The sequence below is a fragment of the Elephantulus edwardii genome, unplaced genomic scaffold (genome assembly GCF_000299155.1).
Source record: "Elephantulus edwardii isolate Elephantulus edwardi_28Jun2011 unplaced genomic scaffold, EleEdw1.0 scaffold00032, whole genome shotgun sequence".
NCBI lineage: Eukaryota > Metazoa > Chordata > Mammalia > Macroscelidea > Macroscelididae > Elephantulus > Elephantulus edwardii.
Genome location: NW_006399782.1, coordinates 776,483 through 795,044, shown reverse-complemented (window position 1 = coordinate 795,044; position 18,562 = coordinate 776,483).

Sequence of the window (18,562 nt, the reverse complement as noted above, 5' to 3'; positions counted from 1 at the left end):
GATTTATCTTATACAAAAATGTGTGTATATTCAAGTTCTGTATTTATCTCTTAGACTGTAAGAACCATCAAGGCATAGAAAGAATAAGACCTTGTTGGAATGGTCACTATGACGATGTTATGATGTTGTATTATGATTTTGCAAGTCTTACCACTGAGATAAATAGCATAATGGGTAAATGGAATCCTCCTATATATTTTTTATAATTGTATGTGGCTCTATATTTCTCTAAAAACAAAGACGTTTCATTAAGAAAAAGACATATGGAATCATAAAAACTTAAAGTTGGAAGAAATGCAAGTGATCAGCTAGTCTTGATTCTATTCAATGTGTGAATTTCACTGTCGTGTTCTATGTACAGATTCATCCATCCTGGTTTTCAAACTCAAACAAGGAAGAATTTACTATCTCCGGAGAATGAGCATTCCCCTTTCAGGCAGTTCTAACTCTATTCAGAAATCTAAGTCTAGATTACTATTTCTGTTTGGACCCACCAGAACATGTTGCTGTTTCCACTCTGTGAAGCCCTTCATGTATGTGAAGATATTACGTTTCTCTGGGTCTCCACCAAGCTGAAGAGTTTCTAAGAGTGTCTGCTATCTTAATTTAGCCTCATGGTTTTGAGTTCTCAGACCTTTCTGGAGTCTTTTCTCTATATGTAGTACATTTGGTACTCTAATTTTGAACTAAATCCACAAGCTCCTTTATTCCCAACCATCTACTGGCTCCTCTGCAGTTAAAGACCACAACATTACAGCAGCCTTGGTACAACATTCATTGACTCATTAAATGTGCAGTTTGCAAGCCACAGACAAACTCTGCATTGGCAAGTGGTTGTTGTTTTGACTCTGATGTGGAGACTTGATCTTCTTTGTACACCTGGAGATTTCCCTTTGGGAAACTCGAAGACCATCTGAGACAAGGGTTAGAGTGTGAGTGTATGTGTGCACGTGCGCATGCCACCACGGGCTGGCTCACAGCCTGCAGCCACGCGCCCAGAGACTTCTGACGGCTTCCATGCTGGCAACCCTAGGGTATTGCTCAATGTTGTTGAATCACAAGAGTGGTTTATTTTTATAAAAAGTATTTACTGCTGAACAGCCTAGCCGAATCTCCTGGGTTTCACAACTCTTCCGACTCTAGAACGTCAGGAGAATAATGTCAGCCTGGCTCCTGTCCTTGATCTCCATCCCCATAGAGATGCCTGCTGGGAATCAGAGCATCAGGTTCAAGCTGAGTGTCAGGTCTTCATCCAAGGCAGGACACGGGGAGATGTCTCTGTGGGACACTTGGAAAGAAGGCAGGGTTTTCAGAGAATGGGACAGAACATCTGCTTATGGCCTAGTTTTCTTGTGGAGGAATGAATTCAGCATAGACCTCAGTCTCCTAGAGTCACCTTCCTCTTGTTCTTTCCCTTTGCCTCCCATAGCCTCATAGCATTGTTGCACCCGCCTGTGGAAGGCTAGGGGAAGCATGTTTCTGTCTCTATCTTCAGATATCTTCATTGAGGTCTATTACACTGTTTTCATTTATGTTACTTTTCTGTCACAATCAACATGTCTTGGTGTGCTCTTCCTTTCTGTATATTGTAAAAACTCAGCCCTCTTTTAGGGTCAAAAGCACTTGGATATGAAATCTTCCTCAGGTCTTCCAAATGCTTGTAATCTCCCCTCTTTCTCTTCTCACTGTCCAGGGTCCACAACTCTCCCCATCCTGGTCAGGTTTTCCAGAGGCTCAGCTGTTGACTTGGCATCTGACTTGCTTTGTGTTGCTTTTGGGTATAATTAAGTTGGTTCCAACCCAAGTTAACTTGTGTACAAACACTACTCAGTCTCACCCCATCCCCACAATCATTGCTGCTTAGTGCATTGTTGCTGCCACCACTGTATCAACCTGTCTTGTTGAGGGTCTTCCTCTTTTTCCTTGATCTTCACTTTAACAAGCATGACATCCTTCAGCCATGAGGCCCTCCTGAAAATATGTGCAAATAAAGTTAGATGAGGTCTCACCATCCTGCCTACTAAGGACCATTCTGTCTATGCTTCTTTTCAAGACAGATTTGTTCATTCTTCTGGAAGTCCATAGTACACTTGATATTCTTTGGCAACACCACAATTCAAAGGCTCAAAGGCTTCAATTCTTCAAGGTAATTGCAAATATCATGGTTTGGGCTAGGCATCCCTTACTTCTCAAGATGATGTCTTTGCTTTTTAAAACCTTAATGAGGTCCTTGGCAGCATACTTTCGCAAGGTAATGTGTCGTTTGATTTCTTCACTGCTCTACTTCCGTGGACGCCGATTGCCTTAGATGAACCCTATTTTGCTTTGCTTCCTTTTAGCCTATATCTGACACAGAGGCTACTTAGTGTCTACAATTTCTATTCCCCTCTCCTTTTGTGGCAGTAGACAATTTAGCAGAGCACATGGCCACCCAGAATAAAGATGACAATTCCTAGTCTTCTTTGTCGCTATGAGCAGCCAAAAGAACTAAATTCTTACCAGTAGGATGTGAGTGAATGTTATAAATGCCATCTCTTGCTCTCGCATGGCTTAATTCTCCCCTCCACTCGTTGGAATGTGGATGTAAAGTCTACCATCTTGAAACATACAGATTAAGACAACCTATATTTGATCCCATTCCAAAGAAAGGTGACCTAACAGAGTGTGTAAATTATTGAACAATGTCATTGATATCACATGCAAGCAAGATTCTGCTGAAAATTATCCAAAAGTGTTTGGAACAATATGTCAACAGAGAATAGAGAACAATATGTCAACAGAGAACAGCCAGATGTGCAGACTGGATTTAGAAGAGATCGTGGTACTAGGGATATTATAGCTAATGTTAGCTGGATGTTGGCAGAAAGCAGAGAATACCAGAAGAATGTCTATCTGTGCTTCATTGACTATGCAAAGGCATTTGACTGTGTGGATCACAACAAGCTGTGGCTGACTCTGAGAAGAATGGGAATCCCAGAACATTTGATTGTGCTAATGCGAAACCTATACTTGGACCAAGAGACAGTCATCAGAACAGAGCAGGGAGACACTAGATGGTTCAAAATCAGGAAGAGGGTCTGTCAGGGATGTATTTTGTCTCCATTCCTTTTCAATCTGTATGCAGAACAGATCATCTGAGACTCTGGGCTGTACGAGGAAGTATGTGGCATCAGGATTGGTGGAAGAATCATCAACAACCTGCGTTATGCAGATGACACAACCCTGCTTACTGAAACTGAGGAGGACCTGAAGTGCTTGCTGCAGAAGGTCAAGGACTGCAGTATTCAATATGGATTGAAGCTCAACATCAAGAAAACAAAGAATCTCACCACTGGGCCAATTGGCAGCATCAGTATGAATGGTGAAGAGATTGAGATAGTTATCCGTTTTAGTTTACTTGGTTCCATAGTCAACACTCTTGGTACCAACAACCAGGAAATCAGGAGACAAATTGCACTGGGAAAGTCAGCTATGAGGGACCTCTCAAGAATACTGAAGAGCAATGACGTCAGGCTGGAGACTAAGGTGCGCCTGACCCAGGCTATGGTCTTTGCAATTACGTGCTAAACATCGGATAGGTGGACAGTGAATAGGGATGATAGAAAGATAATTGATGCCTTTGAGCTGTGGTGCTGGAAAAGAGTGTTGAATATACCACGGACTGCTAGGAGAACAAACAGGTTTGTCCTGGAGAGGGTGAAGCCAGAATGCTCCTTGGAGTCAAGTATCCTGAAGCTTCATCTGACATACTTTGGGCATGTTGCAAGGAGGGACTGACTGGTCCTTGGAGACCAGATCATGTTTGGAAGAGTGGAGGAACAGCACAGGACAGGAAGACACTGGATGAGATGGATCGATTCTGTGAGTGGAGTGGTGGGAATGAGTGTGTTTGAGATGGCGAGGTTGGCACAGGATAGAACAGTGTTTAGGGCTCTTGTACATAGGGTCACTTTGAGTGGCAAGCGACTCAATGGCACATAACAATAAACAACAGAGATAAGGTAGCAGGAAGAGAGAGAAGCCCATGTCTCTGATATTTTAATTGAGCAGTCACTCTACCAGTTCAGATTTTACTTGAGAGAAGACTCATTTAAACCACAGCTCCTCTGGGTCTCTGATTCAGACTAGTAGTGTTTTAAAATCTTGCAGTTCCCCATGTAATTCTGCATGGCTTCTTGCTCTGTTTCTGCCCTTCTCCCTGCCTCCCCAGCTTTCACATTTTCCCTTCTTGACTTGCCCCTCCATACTTGGCTCAGTGCCTTTGACATAGACAGACTAATTTACCCACTTCAAGATAACCTGCGTATTTTCTTTGAAACTGCCTTCACAGTAGGTATGTGACCACGGTCAGGCTGGCCTTTCCAGATTCTTCTTCCTTGCCCATTCCAAACGTCGTTCCACTTTTCTGTTCTCACTGTTGGGTGTCAGACACCAAGCACTTAGTGCTTCCTGCGCCCTTACAATGTCCACATATCTCTTAAGTCCTTGCCTTCTGTCCCTGCTACAAGACTGCAAGTTCTCTGAGACCAAGCACTGTATCTGCTCTTCTTCAGCTCCAAGTAACTTGTACATATTGTTGTTAGCTACTACTGAGATGGGCTCTGACTCTTGGTGACACTGAACACAATAGAACTGAGTGTTGTGACTCGGATTGCTTTTTGATTGGACCCCTATGATCTGTAGAGTTTTCATTGGCTGATGTTTGGAAGATTGTCAGGCCTTTCTTCCTAGTCTATCTTAGTCTAGAAGTGCCACTGAAACTTCCTGAGCATCGTAGCAACACATGAGCATCCAATGACAGAGGGATGGCGACTGTGAATAAAGATCATTGACTAAGAATTGAACCCGGGTCTCCTGTGTGAAAAGCAAGAATTCTAACACTGACATGTTCACATGTCAAGATTCTCTAAAACACTCAGCCCCAGACTATACAGAGCACTCTGGGATTGTTTCTAGATTTGTCCAGCTATTGAATCGTTTCCAGCTGGACAAGGCAATTGCATCAATTCACCAGACACTTTCTTTAACCAGAAATTTTCTTTTCTATAGAAGAAAACAGTGCTGTGGCATTTAGCCCTCCCCAAACCCCAAGCACCACAGCCTCCCTGAGACCAGCCATGCCCACCCACAGCTGCCCTTTACGTGTTAAGCTACACATCTAAAGCAGGCTAATCTTAGTTACTGATCTGAGAAGAAAGACTTGGTCTGCACTGTATTTCCTGTAATACCTAAAAATAACTTCTTCCCATGGATCTGCGTGGGGAAATTGACTAGGAAATACAGTAGAACCCCTTAATTAAGTAGTTGAAAGGAGGACAGGTATACCCTCTGCATGGGATTTTTCAAGGCAAAGAGAGCCAGAATAGTTGCTTGTGTGCCGGAAGTCAGGCAGATTCGTTTTTTTAAGGACTGCTGTAACAAATTACCACAAACTTGGTGGCTTCAAACAATGAGAATTTATACTCTCACAGTCCTGGAGGCCAGAAGTCTGTAATCAAAGGGTCAGCAGGGTCACATTCCCCCTGATCACTGCAAGAGAAACTCCTGACCCATCTCTTCCAGATGCTGGTGGCCTGGGTGCTTGTGACAACCAGCCCTGTAACTCGAAGCTCTACCTCAGCATCCACATGGCTTCTGTGTCTTTTCCTCTTCTGTCCCTTCTAAGGACACTTCTCATTGAATTTAGGGTACACTTTGGTAATCTGTGATGTGGTCATCTTAAAACCAAATCCTGCTCTCATCAAGTATATTCCAACTCACAGGGACATCTAGGGCAGAGTGGGACTGCTTCACAGGGATTCTGACCATGTTGACTTTACAGAAGGGGATGACCACATCTCTCACCAGGGAACCACTGGTGGGTTCAAACCACTGACCTTTTGGTTAGGAGATGAATGTTTTCACATCAGCCCCACCAGAGCTCTGAATGTCATCTTGAAATCCTTTAAATAATATCTGCAAAGACCCTTTATCTAGTTCACATTCTTGGGTTTCAGGAGTTAGAATGTGGACATATCTTTTGGGATGCCACCTGTTCAGTCCTCCAGCATGGATTCATCTGCAGCGGTAGATTCACACCTGAGGGAAAGGAGGTAGTTTTGGTGGTGTTTGAAATGACTGACATGGAGAAGGTCCATGGGAAACTGGAAGCAATTTCACTGGAGAAGACAAGGAATTAGCTTAAAATCGGAACACTGTTCCAAGTACCAGCTCTGCCATCTCCTGATAAAGTCCCTGAATCTTTCTGGACTTGTTTACCCCATCCTCCTGAAATAAGGATGACAGAAGAAGAATTGACACCTTTGAGTCCTGATATTGGGTAGAGTACTGACTATCCTGTGGACTGACAAGAGAACAAATATATTTTGGAGAAAAAAACAACCAGTGTGCTCCTTAGAGCCATGGATGGTGGAACTTTGTCTCATATACTTTGGACATGTTGTTAGAAGGGGCCAGTCCTTTGAAAAAGACAATATGCTTGGAAAGGTGGAGGGTCAGAGAAGAAGGCTCTTAAGACAGATTGGCACAGTAACTGTAACAATGGGCTTCAATATACTAAAGGTAGTGAGGATGGCGCTGGAAAAGTCAAGGTTCAGAACGGTTGTTCATAGGGTTGCTATGAGTTGTAATGTCTTGACGTTGCCTCACAACAATAACAAACAGGAGAGGTGAAAGGAAGTTTCTCCTTGGAGGGTAAGATTTTGAAGCTCTGTCTCACATACTTTGGGCACATGGCCAGAACAGCCCAGTCCTTGAAGAAGGACATCATTCTCAGAAGAATCGAGGGACAGAGCAGAAGAGGAAGAGCTCAGATGAGATGGATTGGTACAGTAACAGGGGTAATGCAGGTAGGTGTCAGGGAGACTGGCTCAGGACAGGGCAGGCTTCAGAGCTGTTGTACATAAGGTCACTATGGGTCACAGGTGACTTGATGACACCTAACAACAACAACACGACAATAACCAGATAGAAAGAGCAGAGGACATGTTCTCTTCCAGCCACCACAGACTGGAGTCTAGATGCTTTTCCTGGTCGTCTTTGTCTTGACTTTCTCCAGCTCCATCTCACACGCCTCACCACCCACACTTTGAATTTCTGTTTCTCACTCCTCACTGTCATTTGTTCCTCTTGCCGCTGGTTTAACATCAAAACAACTCAGGGTATCCCATAAACATGGAATGCATGAACACCCAATCCAGAGGGCCTGAAGGGCAGGGAGCAGGTGCGTCAGGTCACAGCAGTCTGGCTCCTTGGACACCTCAGCTGTTTCATCCCACCAGCATTTATCGACTGCCCACTTATGCCCAGCTTTTTGTCAGGAGCATAAAGGAAGCAGGAAATGGTGCTTTGCATCCTTTCTGTATTTCAGTGATTTCTGTCAGGTCTCTGAGTTATAATCGATTCTCATTACTCACAGGTTTCATATGCGTGAATTTGCCTATTTGCTGAAATTTATTTGTAATCCCAAAATACCCATGAAGCTTTCACAGCCATTCACAGACACGCTCGGAGTGGTGAAAAAATTCCGTCGCCGGATACACACGGTCCCAGCTGAGGTCGAACAAGGCCCTCTTGTTTCACTCTCCTACTGTAAACAAGTATCCTTTTCGTGCTCTATTTAGTGCCACGTTTTTGGCATTTTTGTGCGTTGTGCTTTTGCTCTCGAGCAGAGCAAAGTGGTAGCCAGTGTTCCTAGGTGCAAGAAGGCTATGACGTGCTTTACAGAGAAAATACTTGCTAGAAAATGATAATGTAGGTGTGACTTTTGGTGATATTACACATGATGTCTTTAACAGAAATATACATAAAACAAGGCTTTGAACTGATCAGTTGACAGAAATGTTGTGATTAAAGGCTCATAGGAGCCTAACACCACATTCCCCAGAGAAGCCAATGTTTAGTAGACACTACTTCAGTATATGCAGTGACATCTTAGAACAGAACTACCAGAAATATTTTTTTCTTTCTTTCCAGTTGCAAACTACACTTGATACCTACATTCTCACACCTCAATCACTCGTGTGTGTGCGTGTGTGTGTGTGTGTGTGTGTGTGTGTGTATGTGTATATATATATAATATCCTCTTTATACCTAACTACATGCTATGCCTGGCTCCCAGAGGAAAGAGTAATACAAGAGTCAATATTTGTTTCACGCTTGCCGACTCCCAGCATGCTTCCTCAAATACTAAGATCTACTGCTCCACGTCTACTAAGCAACTGCTCCATTTACTCAATTAAATTTCTGTTAGCATCTGGGGGCGGGTGGGGGAGGGGCACAGAAACGGCCACAGTACTTTTGTAGCTTCTCCATCAATGGCAGAATTTATTCTTTGCCTGCATTGAATTGTGTCCTCCACCCCCTCTGAAATATGTTGCAATCCTAACCCCTATACGTGTGGATATTGATGTTGGTAAGTGCTTTGATTACACAAGGGCATCTAATTATGTGGATGATACCAAATTATGGATAACATGGAGAAGAATGGAAATCCCAGACCACTTAATTGTACTTTTTCAAAACATATTCATAGGCTAAGAAGCAGCTGCCTGAACAAAGCAGGGAAACACTACGTGGCCTATAATCAAGGAATGTACGTGGCAGAATTGTATTTGTTCTCCACATCCATTCAGTCTGTATGCTGAGGAAATAATGTAAAGAGCTAGACTAAATGAAGAAGAATGTGGTATTAGGATTGGAGGAAGATTCGTCAACAACCCGCATTAAGCAGATGACATAACCTTGATTCCAGAAAGAGAAAGACTTTAAGCACTTGACACAGAAGATCAAAGACTACAGCCTTCAATACATCTCACCACAAAGAAAACAAAAGACCTCAGCACTAGACCAATAGGACCAAAAGGCAACATCAAGATAAATGGATAAAAGATTGAAGCTGCCAGTGGTTTCATTTTACTTGGATCCACAATCACTCAACACACAATCAACACTCAACCATAAATACTGTAGTAGCAGCCGAAAAATCAAAAGATATGATTAACTGCCAAAAAAGCCGAACAAATGTGTGTTGAAGGAAGGGAAGCCAAGGCGCTCCTTAACAAGGACAGAGAAACTTCATTTTACATGATCTGGACATGTCATGCCCAGCCCTTCATGCTGGGAAAGGTAGAGTTTCAGAGAAAGACCCTCAACTAGATGGATTAGATTGACACAGTGATTGTAACAACGCACTTGAAGACATTGGAGATTGTGAGGATGGCACTGGGTAGGGCAAAGTTTTGATCTCTTGTTCACACAGTTGTCGTTGATGTGATGACACTTAACAATAAAAATAGCAATATCAGTACAGAGTGTATCCTAGACCTCATCACTTCTGAATGACACATGCAGCAGCAGAGAGAAAGAGACAAGTGGCCACAAATGGAGAGAGATTGACAGCATAGGAAATTTTCAAGGAACTTTAGAATTCAAGGACTTAAGGACTATGGAAGCCAAGCAAAGATTTTCACCCACAGCTGAGAAAAAGCAAGCCTTTACCCTTATTCAGTCCTTCCAGATTCCATCTTTTCTCTTAAACTTTGAGAAAATAATTTTTGTTTCAAGCTATCCACTTGTGGTATTTCTGTTATAGCAGCAATAGCAAACTATGATACCACTTGTCGAGTCTGACTTGGTCATTATGGTGACCAACTGCCAATGCTTTCTCCAGGACTTTCCCCTTTTAGCATGGAATGTCTCATGTCCTGGGAAAACCTTCCATCCTAGACAAACCAGTTCATTTGATCCCCTAAGCTGGCCTTGTGTGTGTGTCTCACTTTGTTTGACTGACGGAATGCATCAGAGTGACATTGTGAAAGTGCCAAGCCTGCGTCTCAGGGGACTTTGCAGCTTCCTCACTTGTTGCCCTCCAAATTCTGTTGCCACATGGACAAACTAATGCCAGCCTGCGGGTGGATAAGAGACTTGTGGCCCAATCACCCATAACGTTTGCTGACAGCTTCTAGACTGCCAGATTGTGAGTGACAGGCCATTCCAAACCATTAACCACAGCTGCCTGTCCAGGCTGGCCAGACCAGAGTCCTCCAGGCAGCCTGCAGAATTGTGCTCTAAAGAAACGCCCATCCAGAACCACTAGGATTTGAGATCGTTAGTTACTTAAAACTCATTTACACTGCTCCCTGGAAAACACGTGGCATTCACTGTTCCTGCAGATCTTTGCTCTCCAGACCGTCTGTTCTTTATAATTCTTTGTGTGAAGGGCCTCATCTACACTGCATTCGCAGACTGAGCACTAAAGCAGCCTGGAGGCCATTCTCTCACTCTGCCAGAAGCAAACTTAAGCTTTCCGCTCTTTCAACCTCTTTACTCTCCTGTCTCATCCACTTGTACAGTGCAGAGAGGTGCCCTTTTCAGCAACAGTAAAGCCAGCCTCCTTTTCTTATAGTCTTACAGTTTTGTTTTGTTTTGGGTTTTGGTTTTTCCTCTCCTCTCTCTTCTTTTTGCTCTCTGCACTTGTGGGAAAATTGCTGACTTCCTTCAAATATTTTCTACAATTGACCGAAGCCTCTGTGACTCTACTCCTATTTGGCTCAGTAATCTGGCTAGCTGCAATGGAGATGAGTTTTTAATTTTGAAGGGGGCAGATTAGCTGGCATACTTTAGCATTACTCCCCTCCGCGCACCCGCCCACCCGCCAATTCACATTGTGTTTCATACACTCATGCCCATATACTGTGTATGTTGTATGTTGTTGTGTACCATAAAGTTGGAGCTGACCCATAGCTGACCCTCCGGCAGGTTTTCAGAGGCAATTAATTGCACAGGAGGAGACTGCCCATCCTTCTCCCACGGAGCAGCTGGTGGCCTAGAACCCAGTGCCTTCAGGATTGCAGTGCAGCTTCTTGTCACTAAGCACTTAATTTTTTACTATTGTTGTTGAGAATATATACACAGAATGTAAACTTGACAATTTTAACATGTACAATTCTGTGCCATTGAGTATATTCTTTTCTGTATTGTTCCTCCCTTATTAATATAAACCCTCGTACTTACTGCATTTGAGTGAGAACTGACTCATAACTGACCTCTACTGTGTTTCTGAGGCTGTAAATAACCTGGGGAGATTGTCCATCTTTCTCCTAAGAGCAGCTGGAGGATTTTAACTTCAGAGATACACTCCTGCCTTTGGGTTAGCAGCACAACTCCCCACAGACTAGGCTACCGGAGCTCCCTTAAATAGAAACTTCTTGTTGTTGTGTTCTGTCTAGTTGGAAGTGATCCAGAACTGACCCTCTGGAGGGTTTTCAGAGGCAGTTAATTGCAGGGGAGGAGATTGCCCATCCTTCTTCAGCAGAGCAAGCTGGTGGATTCGAACCACATGCCTCATGCTTTTGGGATTGTGGCGCAGCTTCTTGCCACCAGGCCCCCAGAACTCCGTAAATACAAACTACTCTTTGAACCTTTGAGTTTGCTATTATCAATTTGATCCTATATATTGTTAGGTTGTCGTTAGGTACCATCAAGTTGAACAGACTCACAGCTGACCTTCCCATAGAGGGAGATCTTAAATGCATAATGTTCATGGCAAACCTTTTCGACTAGTTAAGCCAAACTATTATTTGGGTACCATATCCCGGTGGCACAGTGGATTAAGGAGTAGGGAAGTAATCAAAAGGTTGGATGTTTGAATCTACCACTTGTTTTGAGGAAGGAGGGTGGGGACATCGGCTTCCATAAATTTACAGCCTTAGAAACCCAGCGGAGTGACTCTACTACAGGTCAGTTATGAGTGGGAATCAGCTCAACAGCAAGGGGTGGGCAGGTGGTGGTGGGTTTTTAGCAGGCTTCAGGAAGTATTTTTTATTTAAAGTTATGTCAGAAACACAAAATTTTACAGTTCTCCAGTCTCCTTGACTCCAGAACTTATGGAATCCATGAGCATTTGAAATCCTGCCCTGAATTTCCCTTGTTTTGATGAGAATTCATGGGATCTTTGATTAAAACAGTAACAGTAGTGGAGCACCCTTCAGTTCACTTTTTTTTTTTCAGTTCTCTTCTTATGACAAAATAAACAGCCACACTTTCCATTTCGTTCCTTGTGTGCCCAACTCTCCTTCCTCTGTTGCTTCAGGAAAATAGAAATGGCTGTACCTGGGAAGGCCATTTTCAGGCTTTTTCGAGTCCAGACACTGCACCACGAACTAGGAGGTAGACCAGACGCACCAAGCATGACAGTAAGCTGAGAACTTAGGCTGTTTCATGAAATCATGGTCCTCACCTTACAAACCAAGGGACCAAATCCCAGGAGGCATTTGGTTGTTCACACGTGGAGCCTTAGCAAGTAACCTTTTGTTGTTGTTTTTATAAATATGTCTTTCAACACAACTTTTGCCTGTTCAGCTTTTACAAGTGTATAACTTACTGACAGCAATTACATTAATCAGCTGTGCAGCCTTACCCTTAATCAGTGTGATTTTACTGTCACTGAAAATTGAAACTCATTACTCTGTAAGCAATTTCCTCCTCATCTCCCCCACCCCTACACCTGGTAAGTGTTAAAACCCTAGGCCCTCTATATTAGCTTTTTCCTATAAGTGAGGTGATAAAGCATTTGTCCTTTTGTGTGGAGATGAATTTTGTTTAACATAAGAGCCTAACTCTTTCTCCCCTTCCCTAGCAGATATTTCTGAGCCATTCAACATCTCATTCTGGGAACTCCATGTCAAACAGGACTCTCACAATCATCTTCCAAGGAGACCTACTTCTTGGTCGTCTGTTGGTTACACAGTATACAGCACATGAAAAAGTATACTAAATACCCTGCTGCTGTTGTTGTTGGGTGTTGTAAACTGTGCCTCATAGTGACCCAGTGAGTAATGGCTATGAGTCTTGCCCCATCCTGTGCCATCCTCATCATCTCTGAAGTATTGGGCCCCACTGATAGAGTCACTGTGCCAATCCATCTCATTGAGGGGCATCTTCTCCTTCTCTGACCTGCCCTCCTTCCATGCATGATGTCTTTTTCCAAGGACCGGCCTCTCCTACAACATTCTCAAAGTATATGTGAGATGAAGTTTCACCATCCTTGTCTTCAAGGAACATCCTGGCTGCACCCTCTGCAAGACATATCTGTTCTCTTGGCAGTCTATGGGTTATTTAGTACTCTTCTCCAGCATCACAACTCAAAAGCATCAATTCTTCCTCTGTCATCTTTATTCAGTGCCATCTCTCAGATGCATAGCAAGTAATTGAAAAGCCCATGACTGGAGCTCTGGTGGCCTAGTGGCAAAGAAGCTGTACTGCAATCCTGAAGGCATGTGGTTCAAATTCACCAGATGCTCTGTTGGAGAAGGATGGACAATCTCCTCCTGTGCTAGTTGGATCAGATTCGACTGTACACAGCAGTAAAGGGGGGGCGGGGGGAAGGTGTGTTGTTTTTTTTTTAAAAAAAAGGACAGTGGCTTGGATCAGGCACACTTCAGTCTTTAAAATGACAATGCTCTTTAGTGCTTTGGAGAGGTCCCTGATTCAGACTTTCCCAGTGCAACAACTCTTTTGATTTCCTGAGTGCTAACTCCAAGGTTGTTGATTTTGGATCCAAGTAAGATGAAATAATTGAGTATTTCAATCTTTTCTCCATCTATCATGGCGTTGCCCAGTGGTGAGATTTTGTTTATTTTCTTATTGTTGAGATGTAATCTATATTGAAGGCTGTAGTATTGAGGGGACCCGAATAGGAGAAAATTGTCTTATGAGATGCTTTTTACTCTTTCTTTAAGAAGATTCTTTGCCTGAGTGTCTGGTGAATACTCAACACTACAGGAGTTGGGCTAGGGGTTTTCTAATCTTAATTATACATACAAACAAGAAGAGGTCTTAAGAAGGAGAAGAACACTCTAGGAGCCTTAAAGGCCCTAAATAAGGTCAGTGTAATCTTATTAGTCAACATCAGACTGCACCGGAGCACCACTGTGTGGGTAACGAAATCAGTCAGCCCAGCATTCTGCCCAGTGGCTCAACTGTAATCGTCCCTTGCTTATAGATGCCTAGAGTTGATGAAGCAAAGTCTATGGGGCTAGAGAATGGATAATCTCAATTTCCAAGGGATAAGAAGTAGTCAACAACTTACTCTCCAACACTAATATATCTTTTGTAATTATTTTAGGATGCCCAAGTTCTGGAGAGGGTGAAACCAAGCTGCTCCGCAGAGGCAAGGATTTTGAAGCTTTGTCTCACATACTTTGGGCATGTAACCACGAGGGACCAGTCTTTAGAGAAGGACATCATGCTTGGGAATGTGAAGGGACAGTGCAGAAGAGGAAGACCCTGGATAAGATATATTGACATGGTAACTGGGGTAATGGGGATAGACGTGTCAGAGACAGTGAGATTGGCTCAGGATGGGGGGACAGCAGACTTCAGAGCTATTGTGCGTAGGGTTGCTATGATTTGGAAGTGACTTGATGGCACATAACAACAAGAAAGCAAAAGATATGCTTTAGAAATATTGTGGCCAGAGTGCTCCTTTGAGGCAAAGATGACAAAACTTTGCCTTTCATATTTTGGACATGTAACTAGGTGAGGTTATACCTTGCAAAGGGAAATCAAGCTTGGAAAGGTGGAGCATCAGCGAAGGAGAGGAAGATTTCCAATGAGATAGATTAACACAATGACTTCAGCAGTGGGTTCTAGTGTGTCAGAGATGATAAGGACAGTACATCATAGGGCAGGGCTCAAGTCAGCTGTTTATAGGGCCACTATGAGTTGACCTCAGCTCAATGACACCTAATAATAAGAAGGAAGTGAACTTTAGAGGTAAGGATGATAAAACTCCCTCTCACATGCTTTGAGCATGCTGTCTGGAGGGGTCAGTGCCTGAAAAAAATATGTTGAGAAAGGTAGAGGGTCAGTAAAAGACAGGAAGACCCTCAAAGAGGTCTGGATTAATGTAGTGACTGCAACAACGGGCTCTAGCATGGGGAAATCGTAAGGAGGGCAGAGGACAGGGCAAGGTTCTAGTCTATTGTCTAAAGGGTTGCTATATGTTGTAGTTGACTCAGTGGCCCCTAAAAAAAAACCAAACAACAAATCCATATTACGACAGCCCCATATTTTGTACCAGACTGCTAACTGTGAGGTAGACAGTTCAAACCTACCGGTATTCCATGGAAGAAAGATGGACAATCTCCTTCCATAAAGATTTACAGCCCAGGAAACCCAGTGGAGGGTTGCCTGGAGTTGGGACTGACTCAACAGAAGTGCTGATGGCTGCTTGTGTTCTGGTTCTCCGTGTGTCTGAATGGGTTCTTCCTAGACAATCACATCAATTCTCTTAAAACTTCACCCAATATACTTCCTTTTCTTGTTGATTTTGGAAAAATTAGTCATTCTTAACCCCTTCCTTTTCTCCCCCACTCCAAACAGGTAAACACTAAAGGAAGCCCTTCTAAACCCCTCAAAGTAAGAAACCCAAGGCCACCAAAACGCCTTGGTCAAGCTGTCTGTTGAAGATCTAGTGGCTGGATTCTGAAGCAGCCCATTGTGGTTGTGGACCATCAAGTCAGAAAACAAAGACATAGCTAACATGTAGTAGGTTTTCAGAGGCAGTAAATAGCATGGGAAGGGATTGCCCAGTCTTTTCTCATGGAGCAACTGGTGGATTTGAAACATGTGTTTTTGGGATTGCAATGCAGCTTCTTACCACTATGCCACCTGTAGAGGTCCTGAATTCTTCTCATTATCCTGTGTGAATCACAACAAACTGACTGACTCTGAGAAGAATGAAAATCCCAGAACATCTGATTGTGCTTACGCGAAACCTATACTTGGACCAGGAGGCAGTCATCAGAACAGAACAAGGAAACACTGCATCGTTCAAAATTGGGAAGAGTTTACTCCAGGGATGTATCATACCTCCATATCTTTTCAAACTATATGCAGGACAAATTTTTCAAGAGGCTATGCTGTATGGGGAGGAATGTGGCTTCAGGATTGGAGAAAGACTCATCAACAAGATGATACAACCTTGCTTGCTAAAACTGAGGAGAGCCTGAAGTGCTTGCTGCAGAAGGTCAAGACTGCAGCCTTCAGTATGAATCAAAGCTCAATATCAAGAAAACAAAGAGTCTCACCACTGGGCAGATTGGCAGCATTATGATGTACAGTGAAGAGATTGAGATTGTTAACAGCTTAAGTTTGCTTGGCTCCACGATCAACACTCTTGGTACCAGGAGCCAGGAAATTAAAAGACGAATTGCATTGGGAAAGTCAGCTGTCAGGGACCTTTTCAGAATACTGAAAAACAACAAAGTCAGTCTGGAGACTAAGGCATACCTTGTCCAGGCCATAGTCTTCACAATTGCTTGCTGTGTGCCAGATAGCTGGACAATGACTAAGAATGAAAGAAAAAATGGATGCCTTTGAGCTGTGGTGCTGGAGAGGAGTGTTGAACACACCATGGACTGCCAGGAAAACAAACAGATTTGTCCTGGAGAGGGTGAAACCTGGCTGCTCCTTGGAGCCAAGGATTCTGAAGCTTTGTCCGACATACTTTGGGCATGTTGCAAACAGGAAGCAATCCTTAGAGAGGGACACCATGTTTGGGAGTGCGGAGGGAGAGAGAAAGAGAGGGAGACCATTGATGAGATGTGTTGATTCAGTAACTAGGGTAATAAGGGCAGTTGCATCAGAGACAGTAAATTTGGCCCGGAATAGAGCAAGTTTCAGGGCTATTGTACATAGGGTCCCAATGAGTTGCAAGTGAGTCGACTGCACATAGCAACAACAACAACCCTTAATGGATTAAACAGATTAAAAGTGTAGTTATTGTGCTGCCTTAAAGATGCCTGGTGGTACAGTGGCCACATAGTTGACTGATAACCAAAAGGTTGGTGGTTCAAAGCTACCAGCTATTCTGTGGAAGAAAGATGTAGTGGTCTGCTTCCACAAAGATTGTTGTTGTTGTTGTTTGGTGCCGTCAAGTCGTAGACGACTCATAGCGACCCTATGAACGAACAGCCTGAGCACTGTTCATACATAGAGTTTCTGGAGGCAAGCCGTTTTGGAAGTGGATGCCACTCCTGCTTCCAGTCCATAAAGATTACAGCCTTGGAAATCCCATGAATCAGTTCTCCTCTGTCCTGTAGCATCACAGTGAGTTACAATCAACTTGATGACAATGGATTTGTGAAATTTTTTAATGACTGGCACTTCCTCGAGCTCCCAGCATACCCTCAGAACAATACAGAGAGCCGAGAATAAAGAGGAGAAATGCTGGCCTTCTCTCTTGGAATGGTTGGCTCCTTGTCCCCCTGGTTCCCTAGGTACAGAGTCAAGACAGTAAGTCTGTCCACTCCACCAGGGATCTCCACGGCAGATCTAGCAGCACCACACAAGCAGGGTCAGGACACCGTCCAGGTAGAAATCTGTTCTGTTTGGAGGCCCCAAACAGAAAATGACCTTTCCCCAAACAGAATTGGAAACCATCATGGACACAAGATGAGGACAGACATTCATGTTAGGCAGGAGTCACAGGGATAAGCCATCAGACTTTTTTGGTAAAAAGGCCACTGTGAAGAGATAAACATATGAAATTACCAACAACAATTCTGTGGAGCCAGGAGGAATAGACACTATGCTTAGAGACTCACTGGAAGTATTTGTTCTCTTTGAACTTAGAAGCAACACCTAGAAAAAAAAAATAAATAAAGATGTCATTGGAGCATCGTACAACATGGGAGGATGAGAAAAGAGGTTTACAGAACTGAGTCAGTACCAAGAGGGATGTTCAGGCTGGGCTAAGAAGAGTTAAGGTAGCTGGCCTCGCAGTCCTTGATCAGTAGAAATGGAAGTTAACTGCATAAGCCGTGCCCAGGTGGGGCCTCAGCAGTATTCCAGAGCAGACAGAGCGTTTGGAAAGCCATGGCCCTCTCTTTGAACTCTGTTTTCAACATTTCAGCTATGAGTCACCTCATTCCCCCCCCCCCCAGCTTCTGTCTTACCACAGCCCTGACATGTTTGAACCTGTGAGCACCTCCAGAGCTGGTGCAGCCGTCATCTTCACACCACAGATGACTAACCAAGGCCTGCTCGCAGCCTCCTAATTATCACAAAATGAAAAGGTACGTGCCTGAAACCTGAGTTGCGGGGAACAGTGGGTTTGAAGAGCAACTGAAGCAAGAACTAACCTTTCGACAAGCCCTTACAATCCTTAGGAGCAGAGGCCAAGCAACCGAGGATCCAGATAGGGCTTTCTCCTTGGCAGGACTGTGCTGTTAATATCATTCATTACTGCATCTGATTAGGTTCCCAGGCTCATTAAAGTCAGTGAGGCTTTGACTGTCTCACCCAGATCAGATTGGATTCCACTTCGCAGAGAACTGTCAGGGCTTTCTGGTGTCCAGTGCCAGGCAGATAGCATCTCTTGGCTTCATCTCTACCTGAAGTTTTCCCTCCATGCTTCTGTGTGTGCACTATTGATGACGCAGGCTACCATTCAGGCGTGCTGGCTACAGACTCACTGCTGTCAACTGAGCCAAGGGCTTCTTTTTTTTTATTATTATTAAATTTTATTAGTTTTAATGAACATTTACAGGGATTTTGG